Source organism: Pongo pygmaeus, chromosome 9, assembly GCF_028885625.2.
Source record: "Pongo pygmaeus isolate AG05252 chromosome 9, NHGRI_mPonPyg2-v2.0_pri, whole genome shotgun sequence".
NCBI classification, from domain to species: domain Eukaryota; kingdom Metazoa; phylum Chordata; class Mammalia; order Primates; family Hominidae; genus Pongo; species Pongo pygmaeus.
In genome coordinates, this window is record NC_072382.2 from 77,612,435 (window position 1) to 77,632,899 (window position 20,465).

The 20,465-nt window shown below is 53.9% G+C and overlaps 1 pseudogene; it reads right to left on the reverse strand.

Moving 5' to 3' along the window:
* Positions 1 to 15,078: 15,078 nt before the first annotated feature.
* Positions 15,079 to 20,465, reverse strand: part of LOC129008694 (guanylate cyclase D-like) — a 68,452-nt pseudogene continuing 63,065 nt past the window's right edge.

Genomic DNA, 20,465 nt, shown 5'->3' on the forward strand with positions numbered 1-20,465 from the left:
GATTGTGCTCTAGTGTCTAGACCCGTACTCCTCCATCATCTGTGGGACCCTTCAACAGCCTGTGAAACGGCACCATCAAAGTCCTGTTTTCGGATGGAGAAGCTGAGGCTAGAGGTGGGGGCAGTGTGTACACATGAAAACCAATTGTCTGAGACTAGTAAGGTCTCTATTTATAGTTGGGGAAACTGAGGCTCAGAAAGGTTAAATGGCGTGTCCAAAGTCAACACAGCTAATAAGAATCAGTGATTTGAGCCCAATCTGTTCATAAAGCTGAGTCTGATTCAGTTTGGGCATTATCTTTCCCGAATTTTTAAAGTATTGTGCAAATATGGGGTGGCGGTATTGTCATTTAGATTGGAGGTTGAAGCAGATCTTCCCCAAAGCCACCTCTCTTCTAGATGCCTTGACCCTACCAAATCACAGGTACCCTGCCTTGCTGCCTGTGGACCCTAGTATGTGGCTCCCTAGAGGAGAGGGGCCCTGGCTGTCCTCCAGGTCCTGATTCCAGGTGTAGAAGGTGCCTTTTCCACAGTGTTTCTCTTCCCTGATGGTCACCAGCCCTGAGAGTGGGGCAGGTGCCCCATTTTACATGCATGAAAGTGACCACCCAGGGCCTTGTGGCAAATCAGGGTAAGGCTGGGCTCAGAAGCGGGATTCCCTGAAGTCTCCACAGTTACTGCCTTTTCTTCCCCCTGTTCAGTCCACTGTGGAGATGGATCTGGGGAGATGGGGTCAACCCAGAGAGGACAAGCCGTGACAGCAGGTGCCATAGGGGCCTGACCTAGTCTTAGAAGAGGAAATCAGGGAAGGCTTCCCTAAGGAGGAGGCCTGAGCTGCAGTGAGGGGATGGGCAGGAGGTGCAGGTAAGGAATCTCTCAGCAGGGCCTGCGAAGGTTATCCAAACCTCTTTCCCTTCCCTCCCAGCCACCCAAGGCCTCCGATCTATGTCCATAGGGTCCTAGCTGGTCCATCCAGCCTCCTCTCTGGTCTCTAGTGCTCCATTTGGTCAAATGGAACCTCAGTGCCCCTATCTGTAAAGTGGGAAAGATAGTAGCTACTACTTGGAGTTGGTGGTAGAACTAAGTGCAATGGATCCAGCTGGAGCCTGCACCCAGTGGTTGTTAGGCAACTTCTCACTGCCTTCATTGTGGCAGTTGGTGGATACTTCTATATCCTGTGGGTTTCTTTTTCCAGGGCCCTGTCCAAGGGGCCAAATGTCCAGGAAAGTGCTTCGAAGATGCCCTGCAGTATGAGCAGAGTGACTGGATCATTCGGGCAGTTCCTGGCCTTGCGTATCGGCCCAGCTCCCAGCCATCCAGGCCCAGGCTCACTGAACACTGCCTCACCCTTCCCAGAGCTGCTACCAAGCAGAAATCACTGGGCCATGGCAGAGCTTCTGCTAGGGCCCAGGAGGGCGGGGCTGGGGCTATGGTGGGCTGGGGGTGAGTGCCCCACCTCCCACTCCCCTGCCCCCAGAGGCTGTGGTTGTGGTTAGTCAGCTCGTGGGGTTCCACCTTACTCAGTGCCCGGATGGAGCTCCCCAACATTTGAGGCAGATGGGCAACCAAGCATGCCCACCTGCTGCAGATGCCTCTGGGGACCAGGGGCTAAAAGCCGGGAAGCCCACAGGCTCAGTGCCCCTTCCTTCATCACTTCTTCGGCAGTCATGTTGTTGTGTGACTTTTGGCAGGTTGCTCAGCCTTCCTGACCTTGGTTTGCTGACCTGCAAAGTGAAACTAATTACAGAACCGGGTGTATGAGGATGGCCTGTAATGACACGTGTGAAGTTCCTGGTCGCGGGGGCCTTTGCTCAGTAAACATGACCTCTCTCCTCTGGTGGGCCCAGGACAGTTGCTGAATAAAAATGCCCAATGCCTACCTTTTGGGAGCTCCCAGGCCAGATGAGAGACAGATGAGAGCACAGAGGATGATTGAGTCCAGAGGCCTTGAAGGCCAAGTCCAGGAGGCAGAGCTTGAGTCTGCAGGAGGAGGAGTGGGTGGAAACTGAGCAGACTCGGGCTTGCCTTGGAGCCATGTGGAGGGTCTTTTAAAGGCCACCAAGTCCAACTTTCCATCCAGTGTCACTTAGCTTCTGCTGGCACACCTCCAGAAATGGGGAGTTCTCCTGGGCAGCCCATCAGCAGACAGCTCAGTCTTCACGGTGTTGATATTTTTGTGGAAATGCTTTCATTCCTTCATGCACTGTCAGTGAAAATACAAGAGATGCATCTCTTCCTGTGTCCTCGGGACTACCATTCTGAAATGAAAAAACCCACTCGGGCACCAAGTGAGGCTGAAAGCTCCCTGGGAGGATTTCACCTCAGGCCAGATTGAAACCTGAGGGTCCTACGCAGGAGCTAGTGGCCCAGAAAGGTGATGATGTGCACATCCTGTGTGACCTTGGACAAGCTGCTAAATCTGTCTGAGCCTTGCTGTCCTGATCTAACTGTAGAGCCAGAGTGGAAAGGACCATGGCACCCTAGACTGCCAATTTAGTCTCCACTGCTGTTTGCTGAACCCTCACTGTGGGTCAGTCCTTCATCTCATGTGGCAAATGAGAGTAAAGACAGCCGTAGACAGCCTTCCAGTTAGGTGTCTTTATTCTCAATGACTGACCAGGAAACTCAGAGACCTTTATTCTCAATTACTGACCGGGCTCAGAGAGGTTAAGCAACTGCCTAAAGTCGGAGCCAGTCATTGAACTGAGGTCTTCTGATTTTCAGGCCAAGTCTCAGTGCAGAGATGTGGCTGTCCTCACTCCCTGCTTCTGCCCAGCACCCACATGGGCCCCTGAGAGTCTGGGAGTTCCCTCATGAGCCCCTTCTGGGCCCTGCCTTCTAGGGCAGAACCCTGGGTTCCCCAGTTCTTCCCCTGACTCCCCTCCCTTTCTCCCTAAGGCAAATGGGCTCAGGCCACACCAGCTCTAGGCCACCTCCTGGAGGGGCAGGAGGATGTTATGAATGGCCCAGTGGTGAGGAGTAGCTGGTCTCTTGAGTGGGAATATCAAGCGCTTGCAGGACCAGGCCTGGGGCCAGGTTCTTTACTTATCCCCTGCCCATAGCCGTCCTACGAGGGGAGGCCTATCTCTGCCCCCCTTTTACAGAAGAGAGATGAAGCCTGCAGGGGCTCTATGACTTGCTGGTGGTCACGCAGCAGACACGGTGGGCATGCCCATCCAAGTCCTCAGGCTCCAAGTCCTCATTCGTGGCCAGAGAATGAGGACTTACTCTGCTGGTTTTCTGTTCTTGATGGAGGCACAAGGCACCCCCTCATGGCAGCACTTAGCGTTACCAAGGCAGGGGAAGCAGGTGCTGGTGAGGCCCCATATACCCCGCAGCCACCACACGAAAGGCTCCTGGTTCAGAGTCCCGTCAGTGACTACTGTGGCTGAAGGGACTGGAGGCTCCCAGAGGCCCCAAGGGAGTTGGGGGGATGGACCAGGCAGGGCAGGATCAGAAGTGCCTCCACAACCTGACGCTGTGCTGAGCTGTGGACCATGAAACCGCAGCTTTCTGCAGCACCAGGCTGCTGGTAACCCGAGGTTTTGTGCCTTTGAGCCATGCAACTTTTTCCTCCGTTTTAACTGCTTAAAGGTTAAACCCGATGTACACTTTTCTTGATGATCCAGCGTTTATCACTTTGGGCTTTGGTTATGGTCTGTGAGGTCACAAAGTGTCATCTCCAAGGTACCAAAAACAGCAACAGAGCCAAGGCCAGGATGAGGTGGCTGCAAACACATGAGCTCCTAAAAGCAGCACTCACAGCAGCAGGGTGCCGGTACAGAGGAGGAGAGGTGGCCATAAATTTCAGAGACTCTTCCCTGCCTCCTCTACTCCCATGCCAAGAGATATGACAGATTCTAGGCCCAGAGAGGGTGAGGACGTGGCCTGAGGTCACACAGTGGGCCGAGGGTCTTATTCTCCTCCTCCTCCACTTTCTTCCATAGGCCTCACGTGGGGTGCTCCTGGGTTTACACAGCAACCTCTTCAGAGGTCTAGCCCAGTTCTTCTCAAGCTTTGGCAAGCATCAGAATCCCTGAGGGCTGGCTAAATAGATTGCCAGGCCCCACCCCAGAGAGTTTGGTTCAGTAGGTCAGAGGTGGGGCCCGGAATCTGCACCTCCAGCAAACCCTCAGTGGCGCTCATGCTGCCAGTCCTCAGACCACCCTTTGAGACGCACTGCTCCAGGGTAGCACTGTGATGATGAGGGGCAGGCAGGCTCTGCGGTGGGGCTCGGGGCAGGCCCTGGCCCCTGCTGTCATAGTTGCCCAGCCTTCACCTATGAAGTGGAGGTAACGCCAGCCCCTCCCTCACTGCATCACAGAAATGAAGGAATGAAATGTAAAGGTTATGGTTAACAGGATTATTAATCTTTCTTACTGTGAGTAATTTCAAGTTGGGAAGGGAATAGGCTGGGCCAGGCAGCTTTCTAATGCAGCTGTCATATTGCAAGCCATTCAATCCTTAACTACACCCAAGAAGGTAGATATTATTATTATTATTATTATTATTATTATTAGCAGCAGCAGCTCCATTTTGCAGATGACACAGGAGGAAATGCAGCAAGGATGAGTAATTAACTTAAGCTTGCACAGCCAGTACGGGTGAGTCCAGGCAGTGGGGCTCCAGTGCCTACCCCCTGAATACTCGATCATTTCGTCACTTGAAGGAGCATTAATGAGCCCAAAGAGCAAATTATCTAAACGTTCTGTGTGTAGTTGTGTTCACCCTCCCACCTTAGGTAGGGTGAGGAGGGGACTGAGAAGGGCAGAATGGAGGAAGAGAAGCAACCTGGGTTTCGGAGAGAGACCCACCCGGGTTCCCATCCTTGCTGTGCCACTCACTGCTGTGTAACTTTGGGCTGGTGGCCTCACCTCTGAACCCAGTAGAGTGAGGGCAGTGATGGACAATGGATAACTAGGGCAGTTTGAAGGGTGAGTGCATTTGTATTAAGCTGTTGCTCACCAGTCAATGGCACGGCTTGCGGCGCTCCCTGCCCAGGTCAGCATTTGAGGGTTTTGGCAGCAGCTATGGTCTTTGTGCTGGTTTGTTTCAGGGAGACAGAAGTGGTTTTCAAGCTTCCCCTGGCTGTGCTCAGGGGATGTAGGGAGGAAACCTGCCTAGAATGTAGCTGTGGCTGCCCCTCAGGGACAGTATGGGAAGGCAGCACGAGGGTACAGCGTTCCTTAGGGGGGCAGGTGGAAGCCCTCAAGGGGCAAGTGAGGGGGCAGAGGCCTGGGCACACCCAGTTGTCACTGGGACAGGGTCTTCTTAGGCACAGGTCACAGAGCCCCCATCTTGTCCTAGTCGTGTTGCCATCTTCCTCATGACAATAGGGTCTTCCTAGAGTCCTTCAAGTACTATCCATTGAGGGGAAGCTGAGGCTCTACAGGGGCAAGGAGGAGGCAAGAGGGGGCTGCCCTCTCTGCTACATTGGACTTTCACCCCTCCCCCATGACATTTTTCCACCTGCTGATGAGAGCCACATGCGCTCGCCCCACAGACATAGTGCACCTGCAACAACAGCCCAGCCACAGCCACACGCAAACCCTTCATATGCACCCTCAGAGGCAACACGAGATGCACAGGGCCACGACTCACGAAAACAACAAGCATGCATCGACCTCATACACGAACTTCACGTAGGCACACACACGATTAACAAACATTCAGACATTTCAGAGATGCCCTCAAAAGTCACACAGTCACCACACGTGGTTACATACAGCCTGCACAAATCCAACTCTCAATTAAACACGTGCAAACACAACACAAACATGTACATTGAGTATACACAGTGTACACACACTATATCCATACATCCTACACGAACACCACACTCACAAACATACCACACACATTGCACACAAACACAGCTCACATCCAGTACATACAATAAAGACTTAAAATACCAAGGCTCCTCAAACCCACTGCACACACAGCAGAGAGCACAGATAAGCCTCTCGTCTGTGTGTGTGGACGTGCACACACACAGACATGTGAGCATGTACACACACAGACACGTGAGCATGTACACAGACACGTGAGCATGTACACACACAGACATGTGAACATGTACACACAGGCACATGTGCACATGGTCATGGGAACTAGGCTGTCATCTCGCGTGGCTCGTGACTCTGATTTTTCTCAGAAGCAGACCACACATAAGTCAAGTGGCTTCCACTAGGGCTGGTTTCCTGACGTGAAAAAGGAAAGGAGGGGAAAGGACATAGTTTGGGCTAAATAAGTCAGACAGACTCCTTTGGCCTCCCAGGAATCTCATAATTAATCCAGCTGGGATGCTGTGAGCTTCGGGCGCTGGGAGCTGGGCTGGGGCTCCAGAATGCAGAGTACTGCATCCTGTCTCCTGAGGGGTGGATGCCAGGCCTTGTCCCCAAGCCAATCTCTCTGAAGGTCTGGAAGCTTAAAAAAGCTTATGTGGCCTCAGGGCTGCCACTCCCTGACCTCTTCTAGGCTGTGCGACTTCAGCCTGCTTGCTGGTTTTTCTCTCCTGTAGTGCTGGGGTCAGGAGACCCAGATTTGAGGCCTGAACCTGACTCCCAAAACCAAACTTGCCTCTGCTGGCATCAGTGACCACTTGGCCTCCTGGTGGATGGGCTGTGCTTCCTGCTGGCAGAGGCAGCACCTGCCTCCTGGGGAACCTTCTGGGCAAGCCCTCTTATACACGCCCCTGTTTCACAAGCCCCTTCTGGGCCTTCCAGGTTCCCTTCAGTTGTGGCCCCCTCCTCTCATCTCCTCCTAGCCAGACCCACAAGGGAGCTACCTGCAAGAAAGCCACTCTTGCTGCCTCCATTGCCTCCACTCTCCACCTGTCTCCAGCCCCTCATTCCAGCAAGCACATCTATGGCAGAACTGCTGTGGCCGGACCGAGGGACAGTGCCCAGGTCCCTTGGCTATGTTCTTCACAGCTTCCCCTCCTCCTTTAATGGCCCTCTTCCCGTGGCACCTTGGAACACCCCCTCCTGGCCTTCCTCTCTCCTCTCTTGCATCTCCTTCAAGATCCTGCTGCGGGCCCTTCTCTTTCTCCTCCTCCTTCACCTGATCTCTAAACGTGGAAACTCTCGGCTCCCACTCCCTCTTCGGCCTGGCGTTTTCTCCCCAGGCCCTTTCCCCAGGACTGCTTCCTGGCCCAGGATCTCTTTTCCCGCTCATCCACTCAGGCCCCACATGGCAGCCAGATGGAGTCTCTCCAAAACACAGGTTTGACCAGGTCACCCTCCTGCTTAAAAGCCTTTGATGGCCCGGGGCGTCTGAGTCCACGTCACACTTCCCGTTTTCCTGTCTCTTTCACGACACACAGGGGCCAGGTTCTATATCACGAACCCACATACATCCTCCACCATCCCGCTCCACTTTCCTGCTCTCCCCAGCTGTGCCCAGTTAGCTCTATCAAAGTCCCTCTCCCTCTCTCTTTCTCCTGCCACTCCCTCCCCCTCTCTCTCTTCCTTCCCATCTGTCTCTCCCTCTGTCACCTAATTTAGAGTTACCAGAGGTGAGGGCTGCAAAAACTACCTTGTGGAGTTTCCAAGCCAGTAAAAAGAAAAAAAAAAGCTGAGCCTCCGGTTCAAAAGGCTCTTCATTTCCCTGCTACGTAAGTCCAGGAGGCCAAGTGAGAGGGCATGGTGCCTGTGGGAAGAAACAGCCCTCCAGTGGGCTTCCCCAGGCGGGTGGCCAGAGTTCATTAGTTTCTCTGCCTTTTCATTCTTCCGTGTCCCACCTAGCCTGCAAGTTCTGACCTTGACCTGGGCCCACAGCACACTCTGGCATCTGCCCCCTCAACTCTTCCATCCACATCCAGAGACCTGGCTGCTGGCCTTGGCTTCACCTGGCCTCACCTGCCCCGTCCTCTCCACCCTACTCCAGCTCCATTTGCTGGGCCCTACCTTGCAGCTGGTGACCTTGTCTGAGTCACCTTTTTCCATATAGTATTTGGCTGGGGCCCATAAGGCCACCAGGGTGGTGCAGGTGGTGGGGGCTTTGGAGTTGAGGTCCAGTTCTGCCACTGGCTTGCTGGGTGACCTTGGACTGAGTCTCAGTAGCTGCATCGAAAATAGAGAGTAATCTTTGCCTTGCATGATGGAAGTGAGAGGTACGTTGCAGATATTCCATCCACATTAGTTCCTTCTTTCTAGTGAAATAAAGACCCTCCCATGGGCTGCCCACAGGGGAAACCTTGGAGTCAGTGCCTGGGGAGACCTGAGCCGGCCCTTTAAAGGGTTCCTGGACCTTGGATCAGTCTTGTAGTTGTTCTTTGGGTAACCAAAAATGAACCAGGAAGCTGAGGCTGGGTGCTGGTGGGTTGGGGACACCACGGAGATTTGGGGACAAGGGGGTGATGCGAAAAGGATGGAGAAAGGTGAAGCAGCTGCCAGGGAAGGGACTCTGGGAAGGAGAACTGAGGCTTTAAAAAGTTCATGAAGTTTGGCTGCATGGTGAGCCATGATGCGCTGTCTTCTCTGGCTCCCAGGAATTCTTCACCAACTCTCCATTTCTCATAGGTGCACTGGGGAGTTGGATGTGGTTTTAGTTTCAGTCAAAGTGAAGAGTGTGGGCTCAAGGTGGACACATGGGAAGAACAGAGACTGCCCTCATGGCCAGCTCCCACCAGCACATGTCTGTAATAACAATTGTGAAAATATGCTGAGAGGATATTGTGATGTTCCTCAAGCTGGAAGGAGTTTGTACCTGGACACAATAGTGATGGGGAAGGTTATCTCCAGGCCACTGGTTCCAGGCCTTAATGGGTAATTATAACTACTAGTAGGAATACTTTTTAGAATAAAAACCCTCTAGGTTGAAATTGGGGGTCTGAGGGATTTGGAAGGACAAGACGGGCCAGGGCATAGGGATAGAAAGGGGCTGGGCAGCCAGGAGAGAGAGCTGGCAGGGCCTCAGCAAAGGCCCTTGGTCATCAGTAGTGCACACTTGCTAAGTCGAAAAGTGACGTCGCAAGGTCTGCGCTGCAGGTAGACTAGGGGCGGGAATAGAGGCAAGAGAGCAGCATGAAGCCTAGTGCCCTTGCTGTGGACCGAAGTCAGGGACCATTGTGGCAGGCCGCACGGGACTTGATGACTGACTGTGGAGGTGGTGGAGAGTTGTCATGAGAAGGACAGGGAAGAGAGGGCCATCACCCGTTTCTGCGCCAGGAGACCAGGCAGAGCAGTCAGGGTAATTTGTGGCTTACGGGGAAATGTCCACACATCAGAGATGCTTCTCCTGTCTGTAGATGGGGCAGTCACAACTGCCTCCCAGGAGAGAGTGTGACAGGCCACAGGAGCCAGCGTCCAAGCAAGAATGGTATACGATGATCACCTATGGGTTATGTCATAGAAAACGTTAGTGTCTGGAGGCTGGACACATCCTGGACACACCAACTTGGACCAGGCCTTTCCAGTGGGGACGGGACCCTGAGATCTGCTGTTTCACGATGCACAGGGGCCAGGTTCCATAACCTCGAGCCCACACTCTTCAAGTTGACAGAGCCAAAAACCACATCCAGCTCCCCAGTGCGCCAGTGAGAAATGGAGAGTTGTTGAAGAACTCGCTTTGTGCTTCATTCATTCAGGGAGGTTGCCCACGTGGGACTCCTCCGTGGGGTGCCCCATCGCTCCGTGTATCCCCCTCCTCCCTCTCCCTGCTGGGCAGCCGAGCCTCAGGAGCCTGCGGGCTGGGGAGGGGCCCACGAGTCTCCTGGGTTGCCGGAGGGGCTCCTGGTTCACTCTGGAACAACTTGCCTGCCCCCTAGTGGATTGCTCAAAGAGTCTCTCAGGCCGCGGAAACCTGCGCTGGTCCTGATGGAGAGACTGGGGCCTCCAGCAAGAGGTACTTGTGCAGGGAAGTCCAAGTCAGAGCCTACATGGGAGGTGGCATGGCCAGCCCTTGAGAAGGAGCCGGGCTTGGGTGTTCCACAGCCCCGGGGAACGCAGCAGCCCATTTGGCTTGTCAGTCTCCTCTCAGAGCCTCGTGTCCTCACCACTCAATGAAGATGCAGGGTCCTGAGACAGTGCACACAGCAGGCGCTCAGTACATGTGTGGCCTTTCCCTCTTGCTCTGTGTCACCTCACCTCCCTCTCTGTGAGAGTGTAGACTCCACTCTGTCTTTTGAGCAAATCTGGATTGTCATGCACATGGATTTCCTTAAAGGGAGGCTCACCTGCCACCACAGTAGCCTCCTTCACCTCCCCTGATCTGTCATATTTCTTCCCCACTGAACTTTACTGGCCAGACCCTGGGGTCACACAAACAGGGTTCAGACCCACCTTTGCCCTCCAGAAGCCTCCTTCTGCAGGGAGAGGCTGACACAAGACCATGCCTAGAGTGTAGTCAGTGATGGACAGGCAGGCCCAGGGCTGAGGGGCCAGAGGAGGTGCCCCTCCCACAGCACGTTGGGATGAAAGGGAGTGTGTCAGGGAAGGATTCCTGGAGGAAGTGGCAGAAGAACAGAGATTTGGAGAGGAAGGAGTTAGCCAGAAGGAGTGGGAAACAGGGAGATGGGAAAGAGCCTCCAGGCCAGTGCGGGGGTTGGAGGTGAGGGCGTCCACTGCAGCATGAGGGCAGTGGTGAGCGGAGGCAGGGCTGCGAGGGAAGCCACGAGCTGACACGCTGCCTGTGCCTGGTGTGCCAGGATCCCAGCTAAGCATCAGATCAACCAAGCTCAGATGCAGAGAACAGCAGAGGAGAAACCAGGAAGGCGACCTAAGGAGCTGGCATTGCGGGAGGGGAGATTATTTATTAGATACCTTTGGGCTAGTTAGTTCCTTAATTTGTTCATCAATTCAGCTTTCTAGTACATGCCTCTTCCTGGGCATTGGACTAAAGGAAGGAACTAGATAAGGTCCCTCCTGTCAAGTGAGGGTCAGGCATGGCAGCTACTAATTCCATAACGTGGAGGATTGGGAAAGGGTTTCAGGAGAAGGTGGCATTTTAGGTGGACTTTGAAGGATGTAGAGGCTTCACCAGGTGTTGAAAGAGGGACAAGGTCATCTAGGTAGAGAAAATAATAAGAGCAAAGATGCAGCGTCATGAGGGGTTTGCAGAAGAGTAAGGAGTGTGTCATAGCCAAAGAATTGGTTGTGTAGGGGGCAGATGAGGTGGGGCCAGCCTGTGTAGGGCCTTGAATGCCAGGCTAAAGTATCTGGGCTTTTCTAAGGAGTCCATCCCAAAATGTGCCCACCTGAAGAACCAGGGACCAAGCAATTCCAGATCACCCAGCCCTGCAAGGACCTTCTGGAAGCCCATAGCTCCATCTGCCATAGTAAGAACCCAACCTCTAGAAATGCCAGAATGTCCCCTTGCTGGGAATGTACTCCAAGGGACAGGTGAATGGTCACAGGCTGCCTGGGGGAAGGCAGGAGGCCTTCATTGGCACCAGCTGGCATTGACTCATCATGAAAGCCATGACTCGGGGCTCCATCTCTGGGGTCCCATCTGAGCATGTGCATGGAAGCCCATGTGAATGCCGTGCTGGCTCCTCCTGAGGGCTTCCTCAGCCTCACCTGGAAGGTGCTATCCTCACCCCTGTTCTGCAGAAGAGGAAGTTGTGTGCTCACTGAGGCTGCCTCCCCTGGGAACCCTCCAGGGACCATTGCTGTTTTTCCGGGCTTATGTAGCCCTGCATCACCACCTCAGATCAGGAGACAGATGGGCTGACACATACAAGGCACTTCACCCTCCAAGCCTCTAGTTCCCCATCTGTAAAGTGCGTAAATAACTCTCATTTTAGAGAGTGGGCATGGTTGAGACAATGTGCATGAAGCTCCTGGCACACACCTGGTCCATAGCAGGTAGCAGGTAAGTGGGGGAATAAATGAGACGTAAAGCCTCCCAGGAGGAAACGGCCAGCCCTGGAATGAGGCATGATGCAGGATCCAGGTGGGCATGGGCCTTCTTCCTTTGTCCCTAGCTGATAGAGGAAGGTTAGAGAGAGGTGAGAACCCTGGTGTGTGTTGGGGAGTGGGAAATATGGTTTGGCTGTGTCCCTACCCAAATCTCATCTCGAATTGTAATCTGAATTACGTGTCAAGGGAGGGACCTGGTGGGAGGTGATTGGATCATGGGGGTGGTTTCCCCAGGCTGGTCTCATGGTAGTGAGTGAGTTCTCATGAGATCTGGTTGTTTTATAAGTGTCGGGCGCTTCCCCCTTCCCTCTCACTCTCTCTATCTCTCTTGACGCCATTTAAGAATTGCCTTGCTTCCCCTTTGCCTTCTGCCATGATTGTAAATTTCCTGAGGCCTCCCCAACTATGCAGAACTGTGAATCAATTAAACCTCTTTTGTTTATGAATTACCCAGTCTCAGGTAGTATCTTTATAGCAGTGTGAAAACGGACCAATGTAGGGAGTCTAGTTATATGTAGTATGTCAGCTTTGGAGCCAGAGTTTCCTCCTAGAGTCCTTAGGAGGCTCTAAGAACAGAGCTGACTCAGCCCCTCTCAGCAAGGGCAGTTGAGGGAGTGAGCAGAGGGGCAAGAGCTGCTCCCACCATACAATCTTCCAGAGGGCCCAAGAGCACGAAGACCCATGGCTGAATCTAGACACACCCTGACAAACAGCACACATGCACACAACAGGTACTTGGACATACATCACACATATGGGCACACATGGTATGCACACAGATACATGTGTCACTGCCCCAGATTTTGGGACTGGAAGGGATGTACCACTGCCCCAGATTTTGGTGCTCAGACATGCTCAGACACATAACATACACAGTAAAGCTGCATACATGTAGACACACCAAGGCCATAAATGCATATACACAGAAACACACGGACACATAAATGCACATACACACAGACAACACGCACAGATGCCCACAGACGAGCACATACATGCAGACACAGACACAATGACAACCCCCACATGTCCACAGGCACAGGCACAGGCACAGGCTCACTGTCACTTGCCTGCAAAGGGCCCTTTGAGCTCTGGTGTCCACTTAAATATACAAGGTCACACAGGTCTGTTCACCCACCCCACCCTCCAAGTCACATCTGCACCACACTTCTCAGCTGAGTGTGTGTTCACACGCACTGCCTCCTTGATCTAACGGCAGCCTCGTAAGGCAGTTAGGGCAGGGGCCTGGGCCCTCCTGTGCAGTGAGGAACAGAAGGCCTAGAGGCGCCAACAGACCAGCCTGGGCCACTCGGCTTCTGGCGGGTGTCTTAGTCAGCTTGGGCTGCTGTAACTGAATAACACAGATTGGAGGGCTTCAACAATAGATATTTGCTTCTCACCGTTTTGGAGCTTGGAAGTCCCAGATCAAGGTGCCGTCAGGGCCTGGCACTGGTGAGGCCTCTCTTACAGGTTCACAGATGGCCCCTTGTTGCTCTGCTCTCCCTTGGTGGAAAGAGCTAGCTCACTGGCCTCTTCTCACAAGGGCACTAATCCAATTTGTGAGGGCTCCAGCCTTATAATCTGATCACCTCCCATAGTCCCACCTCCTAAGCCATCACATTGGGACTGGGGTTTCAACATAGGAATGTGGGTGGAGAACACAGGCCTTCAGTCCACAGCAGTAGGAAAGAGAGTCCTGGTCGAGCTCTGGTCTCCTCCTGCCCAGCTGTGGTGCCAGGGCACGAACCCATGCATATGCTCATGGATGCTCATGGCAGACACACAGCTATGCACCCAGAGGGGCTTCAGGAGTCACCTAGACCACATGCTCATTTCACAGATGAAGAAACTGGAGCCCTGAGAGAAAATCCACAGGCCTAAAGGGGGCCACCCAGAGGGCCTGTGGAGAAACCAGGGCCACATCTCTGTCCCTGTCCCTCACCCCACCCCACAGCTGTCCCACACACACAGACACAATCACACACAAGCCATGGGCACATTCCACAGACACACGTGTGCAGATCCTCCCTGCTCAACACTCCTGCAGGCTCACAGGGCCAGATGTGGTGTTTCCACAGTCCTCTCATTTAACTCTCATGATAAGGGACGTAAGAGTAACTGGCTCCGTTTTGCATTTCAGGAAACTGAGGCATAGAAAGGTAAAGCCCAAGGTTGCACAGGTAGGGACAGGCAGTGGCATCTCCCAAAGCCAATTCTACACACATCATCACATCCTTACATACTTCTTCTCTCTCACACACGCACGCACACACACACACACACACACACACACACACACACACACACACACACACACACACACACACGCGCACCCTGGCCTCTGTGGGCACAGCAGCCCTCAGGCAGAACATTTTCCCAACAACCACCACTTCAAAGTTTTCGTGCCAGCTCCCCTCTCCTAAGGGGTCTTTTGAGGAAAGGATAAGTTTGTTTGGGGCTTAACCTGCCCGCTTGGCCCCACCCCTCTCCCCTCAGTTGGGGAAATGAATTCCACGTGTGCCTGATCTTGCCTGCTCTGAAATCACCCGCGGGGATTTGGTGAGCATTCTTTGATGTTGGAAGCCAGTTTAATAAGTTGGCTGTTGGGGTTTTGTTTTTTTTGTTTTGTTTTGTTTTGCTTTTCTGTAAGACAGAACTGTCATCTCATTTTCCTGAGAACTGAGGAATTCTCACCTTCCCTCCTCCATCTTGAGTTTCTGAGTTCCTGTGTCCCAAGGCCTGGACTCCTGACACAGTGCTCACAGACACCTAAAGGTTTAGGCTGTCTTGGGGAGGAGAGGCAGGGAAGGAGGCAGCGCACTTTGAGCATTTCCTATGGGCCAGGCGCTGTGTTAGAAGCTCTGAATCCTCTCAATGCCCCTTTTAGAGGTGACAAAACAGATATGTCACAAGTGGGAGGCCCAGCTGAGCCTGGAGCCCTCGTCTGCCTGGCTTCGCTTCCTCATCCCAGCCTTGCTTCTGCCCAAAGCTGCTGTGCCACCTGGGGCAAATGACCTCCTCCCCCTGGGCCTTGGGCCCTGCAGCTAGCAGTGGGCACAGGGCTCCTCAGGGTCGGCTCTCATGGTAATGAGCTCTCTGCATCAAAACCATTTGCCGAGGACAAAGCACCACGTGAAAGGAGGGGAGGGTTTCTGTTTTTATTGTTTTTGTGTCTAGAGGCAAGTTCAGCTCTAGGATTCGTACGGGAATGCGTCAATTACAATCACTCTGGGCACTTAGTAACGAGCACCCGGTTGGCCACCAGGGAGCTCAGCAAGGAAGTCTTTGAAGGAAGTGGAGCAGGGAGGGGGAAGGGGTATCCACAGGAGGCTCCTCGCTGGTGCAGGCACCTGCCCCACACCGTTCTCCTCAGGGCCTGGCTGAGGTCTTCCCGGAGCTCTGGGTCTCTGCCATGTCCTGACGGGCTTTGGCAAAGGCTGCCCTGATTTCTTGGTTTATGAAGTCTTACCAAGGGTCTCTGGAGAAAAAGGAGAAACAAGAATCACAAAGCGACCACTGAAAGCCGCAGTCGTGAGCATTTACAGCCCCACCCTGCTGACGGGGAGCTCCTTTCACTTCCTTCGTGCTCCTGGGCCCCGAGAAGCCTGGCCATGGGCACACGCCACCCGCCCTGCCTTGAACTTTAGGGATCTGAGGCTGGGAAAGGTGAAGTGTCTTTTCCAAGGCCATGCCGTTGCTGACTCATCTGCAGGTGTGGCTTCAAGTACAGTGGTCTCCTAGGAGATGGGGAACTACCCCAGCTTCCACCCCTACTCAAGACATGACCTTGGGAGGCTGGGAGGCCATGGTGAGGGCTTCTGTGACTCCCAGGTAATATACAGATCCAGGGTAGGGACCGTGGACTCCTACACGCTTTCCTTTTCTCACTTGCTGCCCACAGATGCCGGGAACAGGGTGGAGCTGGGTCGCTGCCGTTACCTGGAGAAGAAAGCCAGGCTCCGAGGGACAGCCAGGGTCTCACAGCAACCTGGCTGGCAGGGGAGGTTTTTGCGCCCGTTTTGCAGGGGCAGAGGAGAGAAGGGGCCACTGTGTGGAGTGTCTCTGTGATGTCTGACGAAAAGTGCTTCTGTGGGCACTGCCGCTTGAGTTGGTGGCTACACCAAGACAGGGTTGCAGGGGGTACGGGGGGGCCCTTTGTTCCCTCCCCCGATCTCCACCAGCCTCCTCAAAATCCCCAGATAGAAAGATAAATCACTTCTGCAGATATGGGAAATACATAAAGTGGGGATAAAAACATTTTTAGGAAACTTGGCTTCAAACAAATAAAAATCAAATTATAACATACAGTGCAAGCAAAAATTTGGTAACTGCTTTGTAAATGTGGCTCCAAGACAAGTTCTTATCCAGTCTGTCCTGAGCCCCTCCTGCAGAGATTCTGCGCATGTGTGTGTGTGTGTGTGTGTGTGTGTGTGTGTGTGTCTGTTTGTCTGTCTGTGACCTCATCTCCAGACAAGTAGAGGGGCACATGGTGTTCCACACCCATGACGAGTGTGTGCACCGGGTGAGCTCATGTGCAGGACTGGGGTGCGGAGACCCTCCGCTGCCTGCCTGGAGGTCTGGGAGGCTCCCACGTCAGGTGGTGCCCACTGCGACTAATCTCTGCTCTCCTCCCTCCCTCTGAGCCAAGAAGATGAAAACATTTCTGGCACTTTCTAAAGTTTCTGTCCAGAAAAGCCATCAGCTGAGGGGGCGCAGGATGACAAATGGCTGCCAGATCTGCAGGTTCCCGGTTCTGAGACAGGATGGGTGGGGTGAGGGCTGGGAGCTGGGCTTTTCAGTAGTGCCTGAAAGGACAGACCTGGGCAGGCGACTTGGTGGAAGGTGGCTGGTGCATAGGAGACTCAAGAGGTCACATTCCCTGGGTGCTGAGCACCGATGGACGGATGTGCCGACGTCTTGGCAGTCCGGGATCTCCTGAGTCTTACATGGGCAGGGCAAGCTCTGTCAACTGGCAAACAAGAAATGTCAGTAGTTACAAGTGTTGTGGAGGCCACCACGCTGGGAAATGAGCTGGAGGGTGACAGCAGGGCCCATCTAGAGTGTGTGACCTGTGCCACCTCCTGAATGAAGCAGCGTTTGACTGAGACCAGGATGACAGAAAGGGCATTCCAGGTACAGGAACAGCAAGAGCAAGTGGGCCAGAGGTAGAAAGAACACGGTGTGCTTTAGGGACAGCGAGGAGGCCCGTGAGCAGGTGGTGAGCAGCAGAAGGTGGCAGGAGAGGCCGGGCCGAGGGGCAGGCACTGGCTGGACAGCGCAGGGCCTTGGAGGCTGCACAAAAGGCTGCTTAGTCTCAGGGTGATGAGACAGCCCAGAAGGGTTAGCAGCAGCAACATGTCCTATCCATCATGTCTGTCACTTTTGTTATTGTTGTTGTTTTGTGACAGAGTCTTGCTCTGTCACCCAGGCTGCAGTGCAGTGGCACGATCTCAGCTCACTGCAACCTCCGCCTCCTGGGTTCAAGCGATTCTCCTGCCTCAGCCTCCCAAGTAGCTGAAATTACAGATGCCTGCTGCACACCTGGCTAATTTTTGTGTTTTTAGTAAAGATGGGATTTCTCCATGTTGGCCAGGCTGGTCTCCAACTCCTGACCTCAAATGACCTGCCCACTCTGGCCTCCCAAAGTGCTGGGATTACAGGCGTGAGCCACCACGCCCGGCCCATGTTTGTGTTTTTAAAAGATAATTCTGGCTGCCGGGTAGAGATGGATGGAAGGGAACTGGCTAGGAGCCCTGCGGCAGGCCACCTGAGAGGCGTGGTGGCTTGGGCCAGGGTGGGGGCATGGAGGTGGAGAAGCCAGTTGGAGGAGGGATGTGTGATGGAGTAGGGGCTGCTAGGCACACACACATCCTGTGTGCAGGATCTGAGCTTGAGGCCTGGGTGAGGGCAAGGACTCCCACCTGCCTCCCCGGAGGCTCTGGAGGCTCCAGACTTGCTAATGGATAGGGGTAGGTGTGGAGACGCCAGGAGCTCGGGATGGTGTTGGGTTGTCTGACTGAGGATGTTGGAGGACCAGGTTTCAAGGGTTGCTGGAGCTTTGCAATCTGTGGTGCTGTGAAGCCCCAGAAGGAACCATTGAGTGAGCAGCCAGAGCTACGGGAGCCTGGTGCCGAGTGGGGTGGGAGCCCGAGACGTGTACTGGGTGTCGTTAGTGTCTGGGTAGAGAGGGAGGCCCCAAGAAGGGGAGGATGAGCTGGAGCCAGAGGAGGAGGCCAGGGAAGAAAGAATTTTTAGGAAAAGGAGGGCAGCGGGCGAACGTTGCTGAGCAGTCAGGTTGAGAACTGAAACTGCCCCCGGATCTGCTGACATGGACGGATGTCACTAGAGACCTTCTGAAGAGCCCTCTGGCCCGAGTGGGTGGAAGTCAGACTGCGGGGGCCGAGGAGGGAGTGGGAGGTGAGGAAGTGAAGTCAGCGGAAGTCACTAGCTCCTGAAAAGTTGAGCTCTGAGTGGAGATGAGCAGTGGGGTAGGCGCTGGTAGGGAGGCAAGGCCAGAGGAGGACTCACTCCTCAGGACACAGGGAGGAGAATGGGAGGAGAGGCCCTCCACGTAAGGGAAGAGAGAAGAGGGCCACGGGGGAGCTGAGGACTGAGTCCAGCCAAAGAGCCCAACGGGCCCAGACAGGAGCAAGATCTGCCACACAACAGTCAGGGCCAGGCCTGAGCCCTATGTTCACATCACGCTGCCTGCCCCGCAGGCCATCCATCACTCTGCAAAGAAAGGCCCCAGCTGTGTGGAGGCCTTTCCACCAGTGCAAGCTGGTTCTGCCTCTAAGAGGCTGGCGTGTCCCTGTGAAAAGGGTGTCCCTGTGTGTCTGCACCCTGGGAGGCTCGCCATCCTACGCTGGTGTCTGCCCACACACTCACTCTCTTTCCCTCTCCCCCTTGCTGGGAGCCCCTCTGGACCCTGATATGTGTGGCAAGGGGGAACTCAGATGAACGGGAGCAACTCCTGCCCTGAGGCACTGCTGTGCCCCAGGATCCCTGGGGTCCCAAGGCCTTGGCCCCCCAACGGCAGGAGGGGAAAGGCTGCTGTGACCTGCCCTGTTCACATCAGTCCCGCCTTGTTGGAGGATGCTCAGCCTGGGCTGCTCCAACTCTGGTCCCCTCCCAGAAAGCCCATATTGCTTGTCTTTGAGGGATGGGAAGAGGTGGCCTTGGGTAGGGGGCCATCTTGGAAGAACTGAGCAGAGCCCGTTGGAAGTTTTGATGAAGGGTGCATTCTGGGCAGGGAGACAGCAAGCCTGAGCTCTGGCCCAGGCACTGATGTGGTGGCACTGTAGCACACCAGGTGGGGCCCTGCCCTTCCCCAGGCTCAGTCTCCCCACCAATGCAATCAGCCAGTCAGCCTCTATGGTCCCTGGGACCTTCTTGGCAATTGGCAACACCTGTGCCCCTTGCCCTCCGACCCTCTGCAGACTGCCTGCCCACTGATGGGGTGGAAGGGAGTAAGGAACAGCACTTTGAAGTAAAATGTTATTAACTTTTCTCCCTTCCCCAACCCCATCCATGTTGCCCTCAGTGAGGGACATGGGTTGTAGGGGACAGAGGACAGAGGGAAGAGACAAACCACCAAGCAGGCACAAGCTCTCTGAGAATCTGCTTCACATGGCCTCCAAAATGTGGGTGCTCTTTTTATCTAAAAATTCCTCACCTGCAGAAATAGTCTGAACAGCAATAAATGCATGATAATGTTTACCAAATCATGACCTGTAGTCAGCTCAAAATGGAAAGATTCTGCATTCTCTGCAATAGAGATAGGCTTTGCAAATCCTGGAGTGTCCACATGTTGCAATCCAGATGCAGTCACTGCGGGTATGTTTATGATTTTTGTTTTTTGTTTTTTGAGTCAGAGTTTTGTTCTTGTCGCCCAGGCTGGAGTGCAATGGCGCAGTCTCCTCTCACTGCAACCTTGGCCTCCTGGGTTCAAGCGATTCTCTTGCCTCAGCCTCCCGAGTAGCTGGGACTATAGGCACCCGCCACCACGCCCAGCTACTTTTTGTATTTTTAGTAGAGACGGGGTTTCACCATGTTGGCCAGGTTGGTCTCGAACTCCTGACCTCAGGTGATCCACCTGCCTAGACCTCCCAAAGTGCTGGGATTACAGGCGTGAGCCACCGTGCCCAGCCTACTGCGGGTGTGTTTATAAAGTACTCCAAACAATACAGGAAGGTGCTCAGGACAGTGAGCTGAGGGCACAGGTCGGGATGAGAAGTGATCTGAACCGCATGACCTCACACATGCCAAGCACATGAGAAACAGGTGCGTGGGAGCCCTGCTGAAGTGCTAATAGCAGCTGCCTCCCAGGAGTAGAAAGATGGGGATTATTGAATATTCGAAGAATTCTGTATTTTCCAAGTTTTCCACACTAGGCGGGAAATACTTTTATAATCAGAAAAATAACAAATACCAAATGCAAAATAAAAGCATCCAAGCTTTTTGGGAAATCTCTCTTACTCACCCAGGTTTGATGTCCACAGGTGCTGGGAGGGGCCTGGGGAAGCCTGCCTTCCCCTCCAGCCAGTAGGTCTCTTCGATGCCCTTCCCCTGGAAGAGAGAGGGAAGGGGATGGGAATATCCCTCC